Source organism: Oryctolagus cuniculus, chromosome 8, assembly GCF_964237555.1.
Source record: "Oryctolagus cuniculus chromosome 8, mOryCun1.1, whole genome shotgun sequence".
In the NCBI taxonomy this organism is placed as follows: Eukaryota; Metazoa; Chordata; class Mammalia; order Lagomorpha; family Leporidae; genus Oryctolagus; species Oryctolagus cuniculus.
The window spans coordinates 93,123,454-93,142,867 of record NC_091439.1 but is presented as its reverse complement, the minus strand read 5'-3'; the positions used below and the strand labels follow the sequence as shown (position 1 = coordinate 93,142,867).

The window sequence follows — 19,414 nt, the reverse complement described above, 5'->3', positions numbered from 1 at the left end:
CAGCAGCATATGGTCCAGGTGCTTGGGCCCTTGCCACTCATGTGGGAGACCCAAAAGAAGTTCCTGACTTCGGCTAGACTCAGCCCTAGCAGTTACAGCCACTTGGAGAGTGAACCAGTGGATAGATCTCTCTGTGTCTCCCTTCCCCCAGCACCATAACTCTGCCATTCAAATAAATAAATAAATCTTAAATAAAACAAAAGTGACCATAAAATAGAGTAAAATACAATCACTAAAGTGCAACAAAGGTAATTAATGCTGTTCCCTGCCTTACCCTCAGGGCATATGTTCCAAGACCTCCAACAGAGGCCTGAAAGTCTAGATAGTACCAAACCCTATATATAAAAGTCCTTCAAGAAGCTCATGGAGAAATGAAATTAAAAGTTCGTTCTGATGTAAAAAATTTCTTAAATCTATGCATAGAAGCCATCTCTAAAAAGTTAATGAAAATGCATATGAGAAAACTGCATGGATTTCGATTTTTTGAACAAAAATATATTTCTCTTTTAAATCTATTTTCCATAAACTTTAGAAGTATCTTCATATATTACATTTTCCTATGCATAGATACTGATGAAAATAAAGTTGAATTTAAAAATTAAGTACAGTAATAAATTGATAACAAAACGGAACAGTTTTAGCAACACATAACAATAAAAGTTAAATGAAAGTGGTCTCTCAAAATTTTACTGTTCTGTACCCGCCCTTCTTTTGGGGATGATTTTTGTTTGTTTATTGTTTTGTATCCTTGAGAGGACACAAAGCCTCACTGATGTAGGAATCGAGGTGAAGGATACAAGTATTGGGACCCCGAGTTAGGCTATCACTGACCTGACGGTACATCAGAAGGACAAGCATCATAACTCTGGCCTAGACTAGGAGTTTTTGGTTGGCATTCTAGTCCATTCTCACTCTCTGAATCTGCTTAACTTGATGTCTTTAATTCTTAACCTTGCAATCCAGGTGTGTGTGTGTGTGGATGGATAGATACATACATACATACATACATACATACATAATTTGGGGTCTTTAAAACCCTGTCAAACATCACAAAGCCTGTGAGTACTATGTTAGAAAAAAAACCTCATTCTATTGCCCAAACATTGTAGAGTTGAGATGGAAATAAACTTCCTCAGCAGGCTAGTGCACGTATACCAGCTCAAAGTACTTGGACCCCAGCACCCGTGTGAAAGACCTGGATGGAGATCCTGGTCTCGAGTTGGCCCAGTCCCAGCTGTGGCAGCCATTTGGAGGGTGAACCAGTGGATAGCATATTTCTATCTGTCTCTCCCCCTTGCTCCCTCTGGCTACCTTTCAAATAAATCTTTAAGAAAAAAAAAAAAAAAAAAAAAACTGTGGCTATTATCAAACTTCTAAGAAGAACATCAATATGAACACGAATAATGGTAACTAAATCATGTACAGTCTTGGCACTCAACATGTGTAACTGAAGGTACAGATTCCAAAGATCCTGTTTTAATGCAGATTACGGACCTCCAAGTCAGAAAGATAGGGTAGATATACTTCAATTTCAACTAGGGTTTCTTCTCAGCAAAAACAACTGTATGCCTGATATTATATCTACAACAAGCATGAGAAGACACTGAAGGTATAAGACAACTCTGGAGGCAGAAAGAAAAAGGTAGATGGGCTGGAGACCTTGAGATTTCTAGCTAGATGCTGGTTTCATTTTGCTCCATACAAATCTGGTTTGGAGTGGGAAAAAGTTAGCAACTCAGAAAACCAACAGGCACAAACCAAAAAATAAAAACAAAAAACAAATCCCCAATGAAACACTGAGGACAAGGAAAAGGCAATTCTAGGAAGATGGAAAACTGAGGCAATAACAGTTGTCCCTCAAATACCACAGAACACATTATGGCCCCACTCATACTACATGAGCACAAGCCAAATGGGGAGCCTGAACTTCTACCTTCTCAAAGTGTAATGAGACACCCAACATCCTGGATCATGTGTGAAAGAACCAAAGGAAGAGCTGAACTTTCATCCTTGGCAATTGGAAACCAGCTCTTGCTAATACCTGCAGGACCACATGGAACCAAAGCTCTCACCCTCTTCTCATCAGTAATGAGGCAACTTCCCCTCTCCCCACTGGGGTCGTGTTAAACGAGGCAGGGTGGAGAATTAAACCTTCCACCATTGCCCAGCAATAAGGTTATCCTTTCCCAGAGGTCAACCCCTACATGATATCAGAGGAGGACACACAAGAGTCAGAAACCTCACTCCCACCCAGTAGGAAGGTTAAGTTCCTGTCTCTGGGTGCCTATAGAGACCAAATAGAAAACGTTAACCTCTAGCTCCTTCTGTCAGTAACAAGGCAGGCCCTCCCCACTCCACCTGCCACAATGGCATTTGGGAAATAGCCAATTAAAAAGGAATATTTAAATAAGGATGAGAATCTAACAAATAATGAAAAAGTCCAGATATCAATAAAAATGTCACTCATACCAAGCATCAGAAAGATCCAAACTAAAGGAAAAAAGACAACAAGTGTCAGTACTAAGATGGCAAAGATATTAGATAACAGATATTGTATAACAGAGATGTTAAACAAAAATGTTTCAATCATTAATTATAAACATACTGGAAATGAGCAAAAAAAGGAGAAAGTTCAGCAAAAAAAATAGAAAACATAATGTAAATATTAAAGTCGAAACTATATCATGAAATACATGCTCGCTTGAAATGGCTCAACAGTAGCATGGATGCACAGAGGAAAGAATCAGTGAACTGAAGACAGAAAAGTAGAAATCACAAATTTGAAAAAGAGACAAAATAGACATAGTAAAATAAACAGAGCCCTAGAAGCTCGGGGGACAATTAAGAAAAAAAGCAACATTTATGTCAGATAAAGTTTCCATACTTTATTCAAACTGGCAAAAAGACAACAACTGTAGTCTAAAATAAGTTGTGTATATGCACTAAAACCTACTCAAGAATATATCCCAAAAACATTGTTAATAAAGCAAAATGATAAAGTAATGTTTATAATGTAGGACATCAAATTTTAAATGCATACACTTAATGCATGCTACATTATAAATGTACATTTACAATCACTAAATAATGTTAATAGTTATAAATCTATGAAAACATATACAGGATTTGTATGCTGAAAATTATACAACACTAATGAAATAAATCAAGTACGAGCTAAATAAATGTAAGGATATACCATGAGGGGCCGGCACTGTGGCGCAATGGGTAAAGCCACTGCCTACGATGCTGCCATCCCATGCAGGTGCTTTGTGTCCCACTCTCCACTTCCCATCCAACTCCTTGCTAATGCCTGGGAAAAACTGTACATGTCCCAACTACTTGGGGCCCTGCAACCCACATGGGAGACCTGAGGAAGCTCCTGGGTCCTGGCTTTGGCCTGGACCAGTGCTGGCTGTTATGGCAATTTGGGCAGACAGCCAGTGAGCCTCTGTCTCTCCCTCTAACTCTCTTTCAAATAAATAAATAAATCTTCTTAAAAATTATGTTTATACATATATATATACACACACCAATCATGGATTAGAAAACTCACAATATTAATGATGTGAATCATCCCAAATTTTTATCCAAGTTTAATGGAATCCCTACCAAAATCCAAGCATATTTTCACAGATACAGTCAAGATTATTTTAAAATTTAGATGCAACTGGAGACCATTATGCTTGGTAAAATAAGCCAATCCCAAAAAGGCAAAAATATCATATATTTACTCTGATATATAGTAGTTAATGGAGAATACAAAATAAAAGTGTAAGAACGCAACTGCCATCTCATATTTGATTACTGTTTATAGCTCTTGTATATATTTCTGTGGAATAGTGCTCTTTCTACTTTTTACTTGTTGAACATTATGATTAGTGGTACTATAAGCCTATGATTATAAAGTAAATTGAAATTGTGTTATTGCAAAAGTTAAAGGAAAAAGAGAAAGGAAGGGAGGTTGAGGGAGGGAAGTATCGTTATTTTCTTAGAACTCTATCTATGAAATAGGTGAAATCTGTTCTGTTTAAATCAATAAAATTGCTTTCATTGCATAGAAAAGTTAAGGAATGAGGATAACTAAAGCTACCTTGAAAAAGAAAAATAAAGCAGGATGTCAGTAAATTTAATTTCAAGAGTAACATAGCTCTAAGAAACCAGATTGTGTGATACTGGTGAAAGGAGAAACCCAACGACCAATGGAACAGAACACAGAACCCTGACTAACATCCCCACAAATATGCCCCAGTGAATTCTGAAAAAGTTCCAGTCGCGCTTCCATGAAGGAAAGAGCCTATTCAGCAAATGGTGCTAGAGAAATTGTACATTCACAAAGAATACATTTTAAATTAAGTCTTATACCTTAACTATACAAAATTCAAAATGGATCTTAGTTTTATAAATCTTAAAACCACAAAATTTGTAGAAAGAAAACAAAAAACATTTAAGATCTAAATCTAGAAAAATAGCTCTTATGACAGAAAACCACTAAAAGAAAACACAATTTGATTCTACTCATCAAAATTAAGAATTTCTGGTTTGTAAAAGGCCATATTAAATGGATGAAAGAAAAGTCAAAAAGTGGGAGAAAGTGTTTGCAAACCAATTATTTGCCAAAGAACTGCTATTCAGAATAAATCTGAAACTGAACAGTTTATTCTTAAAAATCCAACTAGATGATAGAAAAAAGTAATAAATAAATATTTTGGGTATCTAGAAGATAGATGGAGAATAAAATGTGAAAAATCATTAACTGTTGGGGAAACACAAATTGAAAAATCTCTATCACAATAGCTAAAAAAAAAAAAAAACAGTAACAACAACAAATGTTGAAAAGGATGTAGAGAAAACTAACACTTATGCATCGCTCACTCATGCATCACTAGTGGGAATGTAAAATGTTACAAGCATTCTGGAAACTAGTTTGACAATTCTTTTATTTATTTTTTTAAATTTATTTCACAGGTAGAGTTATAGACAGTAAAAAGAGAGAGAGAGAGAGAGAAAGGTCTTCCTTCTGTTGGTTCACTCCCCAAATGGCCACTATGGCCTACGCTGTGCCCATCTGAAGCCAGGAGCCAGGTGCTTCTCCTGGTCTCCCATGCGGGTGCAGGGCCCAAGCACTTGGACCATCCTACACTGCACTCCAGGGCCACAACAGAGAGCTGGATTGGAAGAGGAGCAACCAGACTAGAACCAGCGCCCATATGGGATGCCTGCGCCGCAGGCAGAGGATTAACCAAGTGAGCCACAGTGTCGGCCCCGGCAATTCCTTTAAAAAAAAAAAACTAAAGCTGAACAAACAACTGCCATACTGTGCAGCAATTTCATTCTGGGGTATTTATCCTGCAGAAATCAAAAATTATCTTCATTTTTAAAAATACAAAAAAGTTTCTATCAGCTTTGTTTTTAATAGCCCCAAACTGAAAAAAAAACTTGATAGATAATGTTTAAACACATTTGAAATACATCCATCCCATAGAATAGTAGTCAGCAATAAAAAAGGAACAGACTAAATGCATACAGCAGCCAGGATGAAACACCAGAGAGTTATGGTGAATGACAAGAAGGCAGAGAGGTTTCTGTCTGATTACATTTACATTATACTCTTGAGATGGAGAGATTACAGAAATGGAGAACAAATTACTGGGTTTCAGTGCTTAAGGAAGCAGTAGAGAGGGAGGAAGCCGGCATGGATATAAAAGGCCACTATGAGAGACCCTGATAGCATGGAATTGATCTGTATCTTAAATGTATCGATATCAAGAACTGTATCAATGTCAGGTTGTAATGTTGTACTACAGCTTTATATGAGGTTCCCATTGTGGGAAACTGGACAAAAGGTACACAGAATCCCACTATATTATTTTTGTAATTACAATACAATTGATAAGTACCAAGATCTCAATGGAAAGAGGTTTGGGGTTTTTTGTTTTAGTTTTTGTTTATTTGTTTTTAATGTGGGTCCTGGAATAAGCAGGGCCTGATTCTGTCTTTCTTTCTTTTTTTTTTTTTTTTTTTTTTTTGACAGGCAGAGTGGACAGTGAGAGAGAGAGACAGAAAGAAAGGTCTTCCTTTGCCGTTGGTTCACCCTCCAATGGCCGCCACGGCCGGCGCACCGCGCTGATCCGATGGCAGGAGCCAGGAGCCAGGTGCTTTTCCTGGTCTCCCATGGGGTGCAGGGCCCAAGCACCTGGGCCATCCTCCACTGCACTCCCGGGCCACAGCAGAGAGCTGGCCTGGAAGAGGGGCAACCGGGACAGAATCCAGCACCCCAACCGGGACTAGAACCCGGTGTGCCGGCGCCGCAAGGCGGAGGATTAGCCTAGTGAGCCGCGGCGCCGGCCCTGATTCTGTATTTCTAACAATTCTCAAGGTAATGCAACATGGCTGCTCTGAAAACCAGACTTTGAGTCGTAAGTCACTGGAAAATCGGTCCCTGTCATTCATCACAGGAAGACACCAAAAATCAAAAACAACCAGATCATCTCAACAGACTCAGGAAAAGCACTTAACAAAATTCAGTTTCCAAAAAAGAGAAAACCTCTCACACACCGTATACTGAAGACAATTTCCCAACCTGAAAGAGGGTACTAGTGAAAAAATCGGGCTAATGTCATGGGGAGGGGTGAAAGACTAAATGCATTTTCCCCAAGATTAGGATCAAGACAGAGATTTTCAGTCTCACCTTGTTTCACCATTGCTAGAGAACCCAAACAACGGGCTGAGGTAAGAAAAATGAAGGCATCTATCCTGGAAATTAGGAAGTAAAATTCTCTTCACTTCCAGACAATATGATATTCCGTGTAAGAGATTCCAAGAGACATAACCCCTTAAAATTACTAAAGTTAAAAAACCACAGGATACAAGGAAACATGCAAATTGTATACCTAAACTTGCGTGATTTCATTGTATCTAAGTTATACTTCAATGAGCCAGATTTAAAATATTCTACAGCTTAGGGCCAGCACTGTGACATAGTAGGCTAATCATCGGCCTGTGGCTATCGCATCCCATATGGATGCCAGTTTGTGTCCCGGTTGCTCCTCTTGCGCTCCAGCTCTCTGCTTATGGCCTGGAAAAACAGCAGAGGATGGCCCAAATACTTGGGCCCCTGAACTCACATGGGAGATCCAGAAGAAGCTCCTAGCTCCTGGCTTCGGATTGGCCCAGCTCCCATGGTGAGACCATTTGGGGAGTGAACCACCGGATGTAGTTATCTTTCTCTCTGCCGCACCATTTCTCTGTAATTCTGCCTCTCAAATAAACAAAATCTTGAACAGTCTAGTTTTGGTTAAGGCAGTACAGTGATTAATCTTACAATAAATATTTTAGTTTTAGTTCTATTAATGGCAAACTCTTCAATCTTTCATTTTTCTTCTCCAAGAGAAAGACAGCCCCTTGACAATGAATTTCAGGAAGCACATTATTCTTCATTTGTCACTTAGATGGAGTGGTAACACCTGGTTTTCCCTGGTACAGGTGAAGAACCAATCTGTTACTAACAGTGGTTTTTCCAGGAAGTTTACACGGCTCCTACTGTCCAACATCACTACAAAAGAACATAATTGTTTGGATTTAATAAAAAGAGGGAAAAATTCCAAAAAGTATCCAAACAACGATAGTATATTATCAAATTCTTAAAATTTATTTTCATTTTATTAGAAAGATGGGGTGGAGGGAGAGAGAGAAAGGGGTAAGGAGGGTCTCCCATCTGCTAGTTCACTCCCCAAATACCCAGAAAATCCAGAGCTGAGCCTGGACACTATGGAACCATCACCTGCTGCCTCTTAGGGTACACATTAGCAGGAAGCCTGATCTGAAACAAAGGAGAGAGACTTGAATCAAAGAACAGGATGAGGATGTCCCAAGCAGCATCTTAACCACAGTGCCATTTTCTCACCCCTCTAGTTTATTCCAAACAACCCTGGCTCCCACCCCTAACTTAATTTAATCTAAGGAAGGCAGTAGGACTGGGATAAATGCATTAAAATGACTGTAATGTGTAAATAACAAAAGAAAAAGAATAACAAATGAAAAAAACTAACACCAAATTGTAATGCAAGTTACATATTAGGGCATATCCTAGTTTCTCTCCTATGTGAAACTCTTCCAGTGATGTTCAGAAAGCAACTGACCATTTTATCTTTTAAATGCATGTGTTTTTAAAATATGATTCATAAAAGAACTACCTTTACCTTTCCAAATCTTGTCATCCTGATCCTCTCTCACAAATACTAAGAGCAGGCTTAGGGGCCAGCGACGTGACACAGCAGGTTAACGCCCTGGCCTGAAGTGCTGGCATCCCATATGGGTGCCAGTTAAAGACCCAGCTGCTCCACTTTCTATCCAGCTCTCTGCTATGGCCTGGGAAAGCAGAAGATGGCCCAAGTCCTTGGGCGCCTACACCTGCGTGGAAGAACAGGAGGAAGCTCCCGGCTCCTGGCTTTGGATCAGCGCAGCTCCGGCCACTGTGGCCAACTGGGGAGTGAACCAATGGATGGAAGACCTCTCTCTGCCTCTCCTCTCTCTGTGTAACTCTGACTTTCAAATAAATAAATAGTAGGCTTAAAGGAGGGGAACAAAAGACCAGAGACCACATGAGTGTCTGAGTGTCACTAGGGCACAAATGGAGTTACCTCTGACTCACTGTCTTTGCTCTACATTCCCACACCAGATCAGAGATGAAACCAGGAACATTTTATCCCTTTGAATTTCTACCTTCACTTTAGCAAGCAATCAGGAACATTTTATTCCTTTGAATTTCTATTTTCACAGCAAATCTGAAATGCACACTTTTTTCATATTTGAAAAATTAGGAATTCCCACCATGGTAAAGCAGGGCAGGAGGAATACAAAGGGTAGAGGGAAGGGTTGCTCTTGTATTTATGATTACAGCCCAGGATAAAGGGGTGGGAGGGGACAGTATTACCTGAAAGATACTAAGTAAAGAGACAAATGGCAAAAGGCAAATGCTGGCTATCGACCACTTTCAGAAAAGGATTTCCAAAAGCATAAGGCTGTAAGAATTCTCCTAAGATTCAAAAATGATAGATAATAAATTCTACTCTTCCTTTTAATCAATTATCCTTCTTCTATTTCCAACATTAGAAAAATCAAAGAACGGAGCTTCTGCATGGGATCAGTGTGCCGAAGACCCCGGATTACTGCGAGAAATGTTAAACCGGACGAAATGGGCTAAAGAGTAATGTGGCACATCACACTTCTGGGTATGTCTGCAGCCACCAGATTGTCACTAAGCCTCTGGCTCGTGTGTTTGAGCTTACTGTCATGACAACTCACACTAAAACAGGGGGACAGGATCTGGAGTTAAACACAATCTTCCAAAACTTCACCACATATTCCAATATACTGACCCTGCAAACTGTTTCCATTTTCAAGTTTCTTGAAATCTCCACAAAAATGCTCATCTTAGTGATTCATTCACAAACGCTGAAACAAAATTTTCACAGCCTAGACTAGACTTCAACTGTCAAGTAGTGATTTCAGGTCTCAATTTTTTAAATTCTGGACAGATCATGGAAACTAGATAATAAATCAAACTTATGTCTAGCCACATGCAAACATATTCGTAAGTTTGACTACATCAACCTGAGCCTTAATTATCTGTGTTCTGGTCTAATAAGTTACTGACTTTTTTTTGTTTCTTTTGTTTTAACTTTTATTTAGTAAATATAAATTTCCAAAGTACAGTTTATGGATTACAATGGCATTTCCCCCCCCATAACTTCCCTCCCACCCACAACACTCCCCTCTCCCACACCCTCTCCCATTCCATTCACATCAAGATACATTTTCAATTATCTTTATCTACAGAAGATCAATTTAGTATATATTAAGTAAAGATTTCAACAGTTTCCCCCCACACAGAAACACAAAGTGTAAAATACCGTTTCAGTACTAGTTATAGCATTAATTCACATTGGACAACACATTAAGGACAGAGATCCTACATGAGGAGTAAGTGCACAGTGACTCCTGTTGTTGACTTAACAAATTGACACTCTTGTTTATGGCATCAGTAATCTCCCTAGGCTCTTGTCATGAGTTGCCAAGGCTATGGAAGCCTTTTGAGTTCGCCAACTCCATTCTTATTTAGACAAAGTCATAGTCAAAGTGGAAGTTCTCTCCTCCCTTCAGAGAAAGGTACCTCCTTCTTTGATGGCCCGTTCTTTCCACTGGGATCTCATTCGGAGAGATCTTTCATTTAGGTCCTTTTTTTTTTTTTTCCCAGAGTGTCTTAGTGTCTTGGCTTTCCATGCCTCAAATACTCTCATGGGCTCTTCAGCCAGATCCGTATGTCTTAAGGGCTGATTCTGAGGCCAGAGTGCTGTTTAGGACATCTGCCATTCTGAGTCTGCTGTGTATCCCACTTCCCATGTTGGATTGTTCTCTCCTTTTTAATTCTATCAGTTATTATTAGCAGACACTAGTCTTGTTTATGTGATCCCTTTGACTCTTAGACCTATCATTATAATCAATTGTGAAGTGAAATTTATCACTTGGACTAGTGAGATGGCACTGGTACATGCAACCTTGATGGGATTGTATTGGAATTCCCTGGTACATTTCTAATACATTATTGATTCTTTAAGTTCATTGGAAAAATATACTCACAATGAAATCATTCAAGAAATATACTTTCACTAGTCCTTTTACCTTCCAATTTTCTACTTTCTTAAGTGAACTTGATTTCTAACTTTCATTTCATTTCTTTTTTTCTCCTGAGATAGATCAGCCAATGCTAGCCATACTCAGATTTTTTAATATCATGTAAATTCATGACAACTGCTATGGTCTCAATTCTTGTACTAAAACCTAAAGCCCAATGCCTTGGTGTGAGAGGGTCTTCCAGGAGGTGATTCTCTGCCCTCACGCGTGATACTGGTGCCATCACAACCTGAGAGAGCTCATGGGCCTCTTCTGCGCTTTGGGGTTACAGGCAGCAGTGTGACTTCTGAAGCAAACAGCAAGCCCTCACTGGACACCACAGCAGCTGGCACCTTGATCTTGGATTTTCCAACCTCCATAACTGCAGCTGACATGTTTCTGTCACTTAGAACCCACTTACTCTAATGCATTTTGTCATGAGAGCCAGAATGCACGAAGGCAAACACTGTAATTAGGAGATTTACATATTATCCTAGTAACACTAGGCCAAAAAGCTATATAGTATAATTATTCTTATGAGAAAAAAATCATGATATATAGAAATAAACTTATAAAATTTAACAAAGTTTCTAGTAGTTTCATACAGTTCTAACACACCTAAAAACACAACATCAGTTCTCATCACTGTGGTAAATATTGAGATCAGCCTTGTTAAACTTTCACAATTGTGTGTTCATAGACATATCATATATCTGCTCAGTCCACTAGAGAGAGGCCTGTCTCCCACTGAGAAATAAGCCTGGGAGTCTCAGGTTCCATGTCTAGTACACAAAGACAACTGACAATCTAGCTTTCCATGAGGCCTCCAATGCTAATTAATTCAGGCCCTTGTCCACACTCTATTTTTTGGGTGCTTTAAGAGGGCCAAAGGATACAAAAACAAAATTGTCAAATAGGTAGATTTCTGATATCAAAAAGTTCAATTAAAGGAGAAAAAGTACTGCTTCTCAAAGCCAGATCGTACCACCAGAAGGAAGAAAGAGTGTAAGAACAAAAGTGCCAAGCACTTAATACCAGGCAAGAACCAGGCCATCTGGGAGTCAATGCACTCCTTACAATGGCTGGTACACCAGATTGCAGGGATATTTCACCCCACTTTCTGATGTTTTCATTCACCTGCTCCTTCAGTACCCTATTCCTCCTCTCCTGCCTTAGTTTCAAAAGGTGGGAGGCAAAATAGTGCCTTGGGAAATAATAAATGCTCAATAAATTATCAACTGTCAACTGGACTTACTGAAAACTGTGACCATGCTTATTGAATTTGAGAACTTATTCTAAGCAAGATCACATCCATATTTACTGCATTTACTTTATAGAAGAGAAGAAAAAAAAAAGATACTGGGAGGTCAGAATTTTCCCAATGCAACAAAAGGAAAGCAGGGTGCCTGTAGGCCAGAGGTTCTAGAGGGTTTTCATTCTTTACAGAAAGTATGTCAACTCTTAGATCATTACATCTTTTTCACAGAAAACACGGATCACTGTGACTGAGCACTTTAATAAGTGTATATTGGTCTAATGTTCAGAAAAATAAGCAGCAAGAAGACAATAGGAAAAGAAAAAACAGATTTTCTTCTCCCTTAAGAATGAAAAAAATGCCTATGCTAAAACAGGTATTTCAAAATTTGTAGCAAGTTGTCTTACTTCAACAAATACCAATGATTTTCTCAAGAGGTAGTTTGGAGTAAGAACAACCCACTAGGTCACAGCAGAAAGGGTTATAGGGCCAATCAATGATGTAAAATTTTTTTCGCTAATGGAGACAAGTATTTCTTTCCCACTCCCTAACATACATAAGTTATCAGTAATATCATTCTGAACTCCATCTTTAGTTCCAGTTTTAATATGAGTGCACAGTCTTCTACTGGGCAATGATGAAGTCTTTCTGTTCTCTTATCAACTATACTTTTCCTTCAACATTCAGCTTTGTATTCACTTCCTTTACATATACAGCAAAGCACACATTTAAAAAATTGGGTTGTGAGGCCAGCATTTCAGCACAATGAGTTAAGCCCCTGCCTGCAATGCTGGCCTCCCATATGAGCACCATTCAAGTCTTGGCTGTTCCACTTCTGATCCTGTTCTCTGCTAACACACCTGGGAAAACAGCAAAAGATGGCCCAAGTACTTGAACCCCTGACACCCATGTGGGAAACCCAGATGGATTTCCAGACTCCTGGTTTTGGCCTGGTTCAGTCCTGGCTGTTGCAGCCAACTGGGAAGTGAACCAGGGGATGGAAGATCAGTCTCGCTCTCCCTTTTCTTTTCTCTCCCTCTCTGCTTCTCCCTCTGTTTCTCCTTTCCTCCCTCTCTCACACCCTCTCCCCATCTCCCATAATTCTGCCTTTTAAATAAGTACATAAATCTTTTTTTGGGGAAAAAAATTGGGTTCTATACAATTAAAGTACAGAACTGAATGAACCTGCTTAATATAATTAACTTGTAAAGCAATGGCAAAAAGTGAGTATCCATAATCAAATATGAATATATTCTCTCTATTCCAATAAAGAGGTTAAGAATCCAAACAAACACTATGATTATTAAGAATTTCCATGAGATTACAAAGCTTGCCCTTTTTATTGTGCTTAATTTGGTTGCTGCTATTTTATTAGCTAATTCTACATCCATGTTCATCAGGAAATTAGCTTGCAGTTTTCTTATGATGTCTTTGCTTGGTTTTGGTATCAGAATTATGCTAATCTCATAAAATTAGTTTAGAAGTGTCCCTCCTTGTGGTGGAATGAGAAGGCCATGCCAACTCTGGCCAAAGGAAAGACATCCACAGCACTGCTGCCATAACAAGACAAATTCCTAGCACCTCAGCGGCTGATGGCATTATGCAGGGGGTTCCCTAGGTCAGATGAACAGACAGTGGTGTATCAGATCTTACGTATGTCCTGTGCTTAGTGGGGGACTTCCTTGATTCGTGAGGTCAAGGCCATATGCCCACCGGGTGTCTCCAAAGCGTCACCTCTCTCGAGTGAGGGAAGATGACTTGGTTCCGAATTCTGGGATAATCAGTTCCTTATGTTAATTCGCCGGGTGAACCGAAAGTAAAAGGAGGAGCCAAGAAGCAGCGTTACACTTCTGGGAAGTGTGTGCCTAACCTGGGGTCACTTCGACCGAGGACAAGGACAAGGAAAGGGGCATAGGAGGGGGTTCTGTGCTCACCCTCACAGAACCGAACAGCACACAAAACACCGAGGGGCCTACTTGCCGAAATCAACGAGGGACCTCACTGAGTCCGACACGCTGTCTCTCTCTCAGTCACGTTGGTGCGCCAGATGTTGAGGTGGATTCGTTCTGAGAGGAGGAGCATGGTGGGGTCAAGAGGCTCAGAGTCACCACACAGACCCTGGGAGTGGGGTGAAAGCAGGCCAGAGGCGAGCAGCCCGCAGACTTGTTTATTTCAGTTACTACAGCAGCTTAAATAGCCAAGGCAGCCAATCCAGTCAAGGGGCGGTTTATGCCCTAGCCAATCACAGCCTGTTGCCAAGTGGTTTCCCAGGGAGTTTCCAGGGGGTTTCCAAAGCCACTCCCGAGTAACTGATGCTTGCTTGCCAGCAGCCATCTTAGCATGGCCTTCTCATTCCACCACAGCTCTTTCATTTAGAATTTTTTAAAGGACTGGTACTAATTCTTTCAATGCCTGGTGAAATTCACCTGTGTAACCATCAGGTCTTAAGTTTATCTTTGTAAGAAATTTCTGATTATTCTTTGTTACTGTGCTCTGTTCAGATTTTTTGTTTCTTTCTGACTCAGTTTTAGTACCCTCTACATTTCTAGGAATTTTCCCGTTTCTTCAATATTATCTAGTTTGTTGGCATACAATTGTTCATAATAATTCTTCGGATTACTTTTATTTTTGAGCCATTCACTACAATGTCTCCCATTTCATTTCTGATTTTAACTATTTGCTTGAGTCTCTTTTTCTTGTTCTAGCTATTGTTTCTTTAGATAAGCTCTCTACTCCCTTTATCTCTATTCCTGTCAAATGTCAATGACTCCTACATTTGCTCTATTAATGCTATTATATACCTTATGCATTATGCTAACAGAAATAAGTCAAAGAAAAACATACTTTCTCTAATGTGGAATTTAAAAAACTGTTAAAAATGTAGATGCCATATTACTTGCCATATATATTATATAAATTATAAATGTTGTCTTCACTGAATGATACCCTCTACATAATAGTTTTTTTCATTTTATTATTTTTGTCATAATTTCCAAATACACATTTTTCCCAAGAGTCACCTGTATCTCAAACAGCATAGTTAATCTTAGAAAATTTTCAACTTACAGGCTTGGCAAAATGAGTAGATAAAATTTAGAACAATTAACAAGTCATCAATGTAACAGCTCTTGTGTAATTTTCTGGTCTTACTGTTTAATGCAACAAGCCAAGTATTCTTACTCTGGGCTCTATCTTGCCAAAACACATCTTACCAGAGTAAAATGACTCCATCTTGTGGGTTACCAGGACCATGGTTTTCAGATCTCATCTCTCTTTAGTTTCATAAAGACAAGACTAGAATCAGCCTGACCCGTTCCAGCCTTCACAATGTGTGGAATGCTTGCTTTCCACCGGGTACTATTCTCACAAGTCTTGCTCTGTAAAGAATAGATGCATAGAAGTGCCTGCCTCTCCCACGGTCACCATTCCTATCACAACTACAGAGCTTAGCTGATCTAGTCCATGGAGGCCAACAAGGCTGAGTGGCAATGTTATACTGGCCGCTTCACTTTGAATTCCATTGACATTTCTAAGGAAGATATTAAACACAGTGAGGAAGGCAAAGCTATGAGAGGACACTGATCTAATTACCTTATTACTTCACTTAGACTTTCGTCCTTCAGTACACCTTTCTATTTGCTTTCTGGAGCTAATTGCAATTCTATGCACTTTAAATCAAATATACCTTAAAAATAATCTATTTTAACAAGTAACAGCCAAACCTCTGTAAAAAAAAAAATCCACTTTGTTCTGATATTTTTTAAAAGATTTATTGATTGGGGTTAGTGCTGTGGCATAGAGGGTAACGCCACCGGCTCCAATGCCGGCATCCCATATGGGTGCCAGTTCGAGACCCAAATGCTCCACTTCTGATCCAGGTCTCTGCTATGGCCTGAGAAAGCAGCAGAGGATGGCCCAAGTCCTTGGGCCCATGCACCTGTGTGGGAGACCAAGAGGAAGTTCCTGGCTCCTAGCTTTGGAAAGGTGCAGCTCCAGCTGTTGAAGCCACCTGGGGAGTAAACCAGCAGATTGAAGACTTCTCTGTCACTCTACCTCTCATCTTAAAAAAAGATTTATTTATTTGAAAGGCACACAGAGGCATAGGCAGAGAAAGGAAGGAAGGAAGGAAGGAAGGAAGGAAGGGAGGGAGGGAGGGAGGGAGGGAGGGAGGGAGGGAGGGAGGGAGGGAGGGAGGGAGGAAGAGAGGGCTTCCATCCACTGGTTCACTCGCCAAATGGCTGCAATGGCCACAGCTGGGCTGATCCAAAGCCAAGGAGCCTGGAGCTTCTTCTAGGTCTCTCATGTGAGTGCAGGGCCCAAGGACTTGAGCCACCTACACTGCTTTCCCAGGCCATAGCAGAGAAGCCAGGGCTCGAACTGGCACCTATATGGGATGCTGGCACTGCCAGCGGCTTTACCCACTACACCACAGGGCCAGCCGAGCCACCTACACTGGTTTCCCAGGCCATAGCAGAGAAGCCAGGGCTCGAACTGGCACCTATATGGGATGCTGGCACTGCCAGCGGCTTTACCCACTACACCACAGGGCCAGCCACTCTGATATTTTCAAAGTTCAAAAACCACTGAGACTTCTTCTTGTACATCCATTCTGTACAGTAGTGATTTCAAACATTCAAGATTTCTTTCAGATGATATCCCAGTTCCCACCTTTGGCAGCTAACCGAGCCTAGACTCCAAAGTACACTTTGCTTGTCTAAAGGGAGTTAATCAGATGCAAAATGAATATACCAATTAATTGAAGATTTCAAACGCATATAATCCACAAGATGAAAGGCAGGCAAAGCTGTTGGAAATGTTATATCTTAAGAATAAATGAATGGGGTGCCTGTGGCGTAGCAGGTAAAGCTGCCGTCAGCAGCGCCAACATCCCATATGGGCACCGATTTGAGTCCTGGCTGCTCCACTTCCTATCCAGCTCTCTGCTATGGCCTGGGAAGGCAGTGGAAGATGACCAAGTCCTTGGGACCCTGCACCTGAGAGGGAGACCTGGAGGAAGCTACTGGCTCCTGGCTTTGGATCAACCCAGCCCCAGCCATTGTGGCCATTTGGGGAGTGAACCATCGGATGGAAGATTGATCTCTCTCTAACTCTACTTTTCAAATGAATAAAACAGGGCTGGCACTATGGCTCACTTGGTTAATTCTCCCATATGGACACTGGGTTCTAGTCCCAGTTGCCCCTCTTCCAGTCCAGATCTCTGCTGTGGCCCGGAAGGGCAGCAGAGGATGGCCCGAGTGTTTGGGCTCCTGTGCCCGCGTGGGAGACCAGGAGGAAGCACCTGGCTCCTGGCTTCGGATCGGCACAGCACCGGCCATAGTGGCCATTTGGGGGGTGAACCAACGGAAGGAAGACTTTTCTCTCTGTCTCTCTCTCTCTCACTGTCTATAACTCTACCTGTCAAATAAAAAAAAAATGAATAAAACAAATCTTTAAAAAAAAAAAGAAAAAGTAAAGAAAAGACACAAACTATTCTGAATAAAGACACCACATGAAGACCCAGAAGAAGCTCCTGCCTCCTGGTTTCAGCTTGACCCAGTCCTGGCTATTGTAGCCATTTGGGTAGTGAACCAGCAGATGGAAGATATCTCTCTCTCTATCTCTCTCTTTCTCTGTCTCTCCTTCTCTGAAACTCTGCCTTTCAAGTACATAAATTAATCTTATAAAAAGAAAAAAGAATAAATGTAAATGTACCTTATCCTTTCACTTTAGACTATGGACATTCTCCCCTGGAAATCAATATACAGACACCATCAAATTTACTTTGCATCACAATTTACAATAAGCAAGGCCCCAGCATGCAGAAATTGTAATGTTTCTTGTTACAGGTTCATCATAGAAAAAATTATTTATATTAATATTGACTTAGCCATGTTAACATAATGTAAACTAAACAAATAAGCATTTAAACACTTAGTAGTGAGTTTACCAGTGAGAAGCCATTATTTTTACATTGAGTACCTTTTCTCAGCTTAGTTAAAAGATAAAACCAACTAGATCTGCTTTGCCTGCTTGAGATTTTTAAAAGCCATAGCAATCTGAAAAACACAGATATCAACTACCTGTTTGTGCCGATGTTGTAACTGTCTTGCCATAACAAAAACGACTAGAACACAACCAAGTGTTTTCCATAGTACATGCAGTAAAATATATTTTTTGCCTTAGAGAGTTGGCTACTGTATGTTAAGTCTGGAAGTTTGGGCAGTTAAAATGTATCTCAAAAATAAACACTTGTTGCTAATGCTGTACTCTATCCTGGCGTAACAGCACCCTGTAAGTTTGTAAGCAATGTGCAGTGCCTTTAGTAACTTAAATCTGACTTCCCAACACTCTTCCCATTATATCAATGACAATGTCAACTCCACTCATGGTTAAAAAAAAAAAAAAAAAAAGATATCACAATGAAAACGATCCTACACTGAGACAAATGGAAGTAACAAAAAGGATTTTACTAGAAAAACTCGGAAGAAAACCTTTGTTTTCAGTAAAAGTATGTGCATGAGAATATAACTTTCAAGGGAATACAAGTTAAAACTACAGTCCTGGTATACTTACTGTGCTATGTTTATCAGATAATGCTAACATTTTCAAAATAAAAACAAGGAAAACAGACCATTCTGACCCACCCTGCAATACTATTATGCACATACACATGAAGTTATTAATGTATGAGATACATCTGGAACCAAAATATTAATTGAGAATCAAGTATTCACTCACAAGCTTCTATTTTGATTTCAGTAATAACAGAATGCTTAGCTATTTACATGAAATGGTATTTCCACAGTAAGTAATCTAAATTTCAGTATTCCAATACTTTGACTCCAATTTTTGAATTAATTATTCATAGTTATTACCTCTCTGAGCTAATTCATGAGCTAACATAAAACCACTCAGAACTGGGTTTTTCATGAGTGAGGCCCACAGACCACTGTCATCATAGTCACCTGGGATATCTGATAAAACTGAACTCTCAGTCCCCATGAGGCTTCCCAAATTTACATCTCCAGAAGACAACCTAGATACTTAGTTTTAGCAATCACCCCAGGTAAAGCTCATGCTAAATAAACTTGGAGAACTAACCAAATGGAAGCTGAAAGGTATGGAAATAACCTCAGAATATATTCTCTATTCTTTTGTCTACAATCTGCCAACCGCAATGAGAAATATCTTCCTGTCATTAAAGTTTATTGGGAATCTACCAGAAACTATCTATTCACACATACAGTACAAACTACAGATTTTTTTTAACAGCACTGTACAGGCATTTTAATGATTAGTAAATCAAGTTCTTTGTAAGATGATGAACAAGACACCGGAAGAAATGGCTTATTTCAACAAGAGACTCTCCTACTGGTAGACAAGAATACTCATGCAAGTTATTGAATTCCAAACAAAGTGATGTGAGAACACACTACATCTTTCTAAAAAATGTAAACTGCTTTTATTAACAACCAAACAACAACTTTC

General features: G+C 39.8%; 1 protein-coding gene across 8 annotated transcripts in view; it reads right to left on the bottom strand.

The window, feature by feature from the left end:
• ADAMTS3 (ADAM metallopeptidase with thrombospondin type 1 motif 3) overlaps positions 1-19,414 on the bottom strand; it is a 319,865-nt gene that overhangs the window by 232,425 nt on the left and 68,026 nt on the right. The window contains exon 1 of one of the 8 annotated variants that reach the window (XM_070048043.1): positions 13,907-14,203. The exons of 6 other annotated variants lie outside the window; for them this stretch is intronic. The gene's annotated coding sequence lies outside the window, so the exon portion shown is untranslated. Of the gene's footprint in view, positions 1-13,906; positions 14,204-19,414 lie in introns of those variants that run through there. One more of the 8 variants, XM_070048041.1, reaches the window with a different exon arrangement.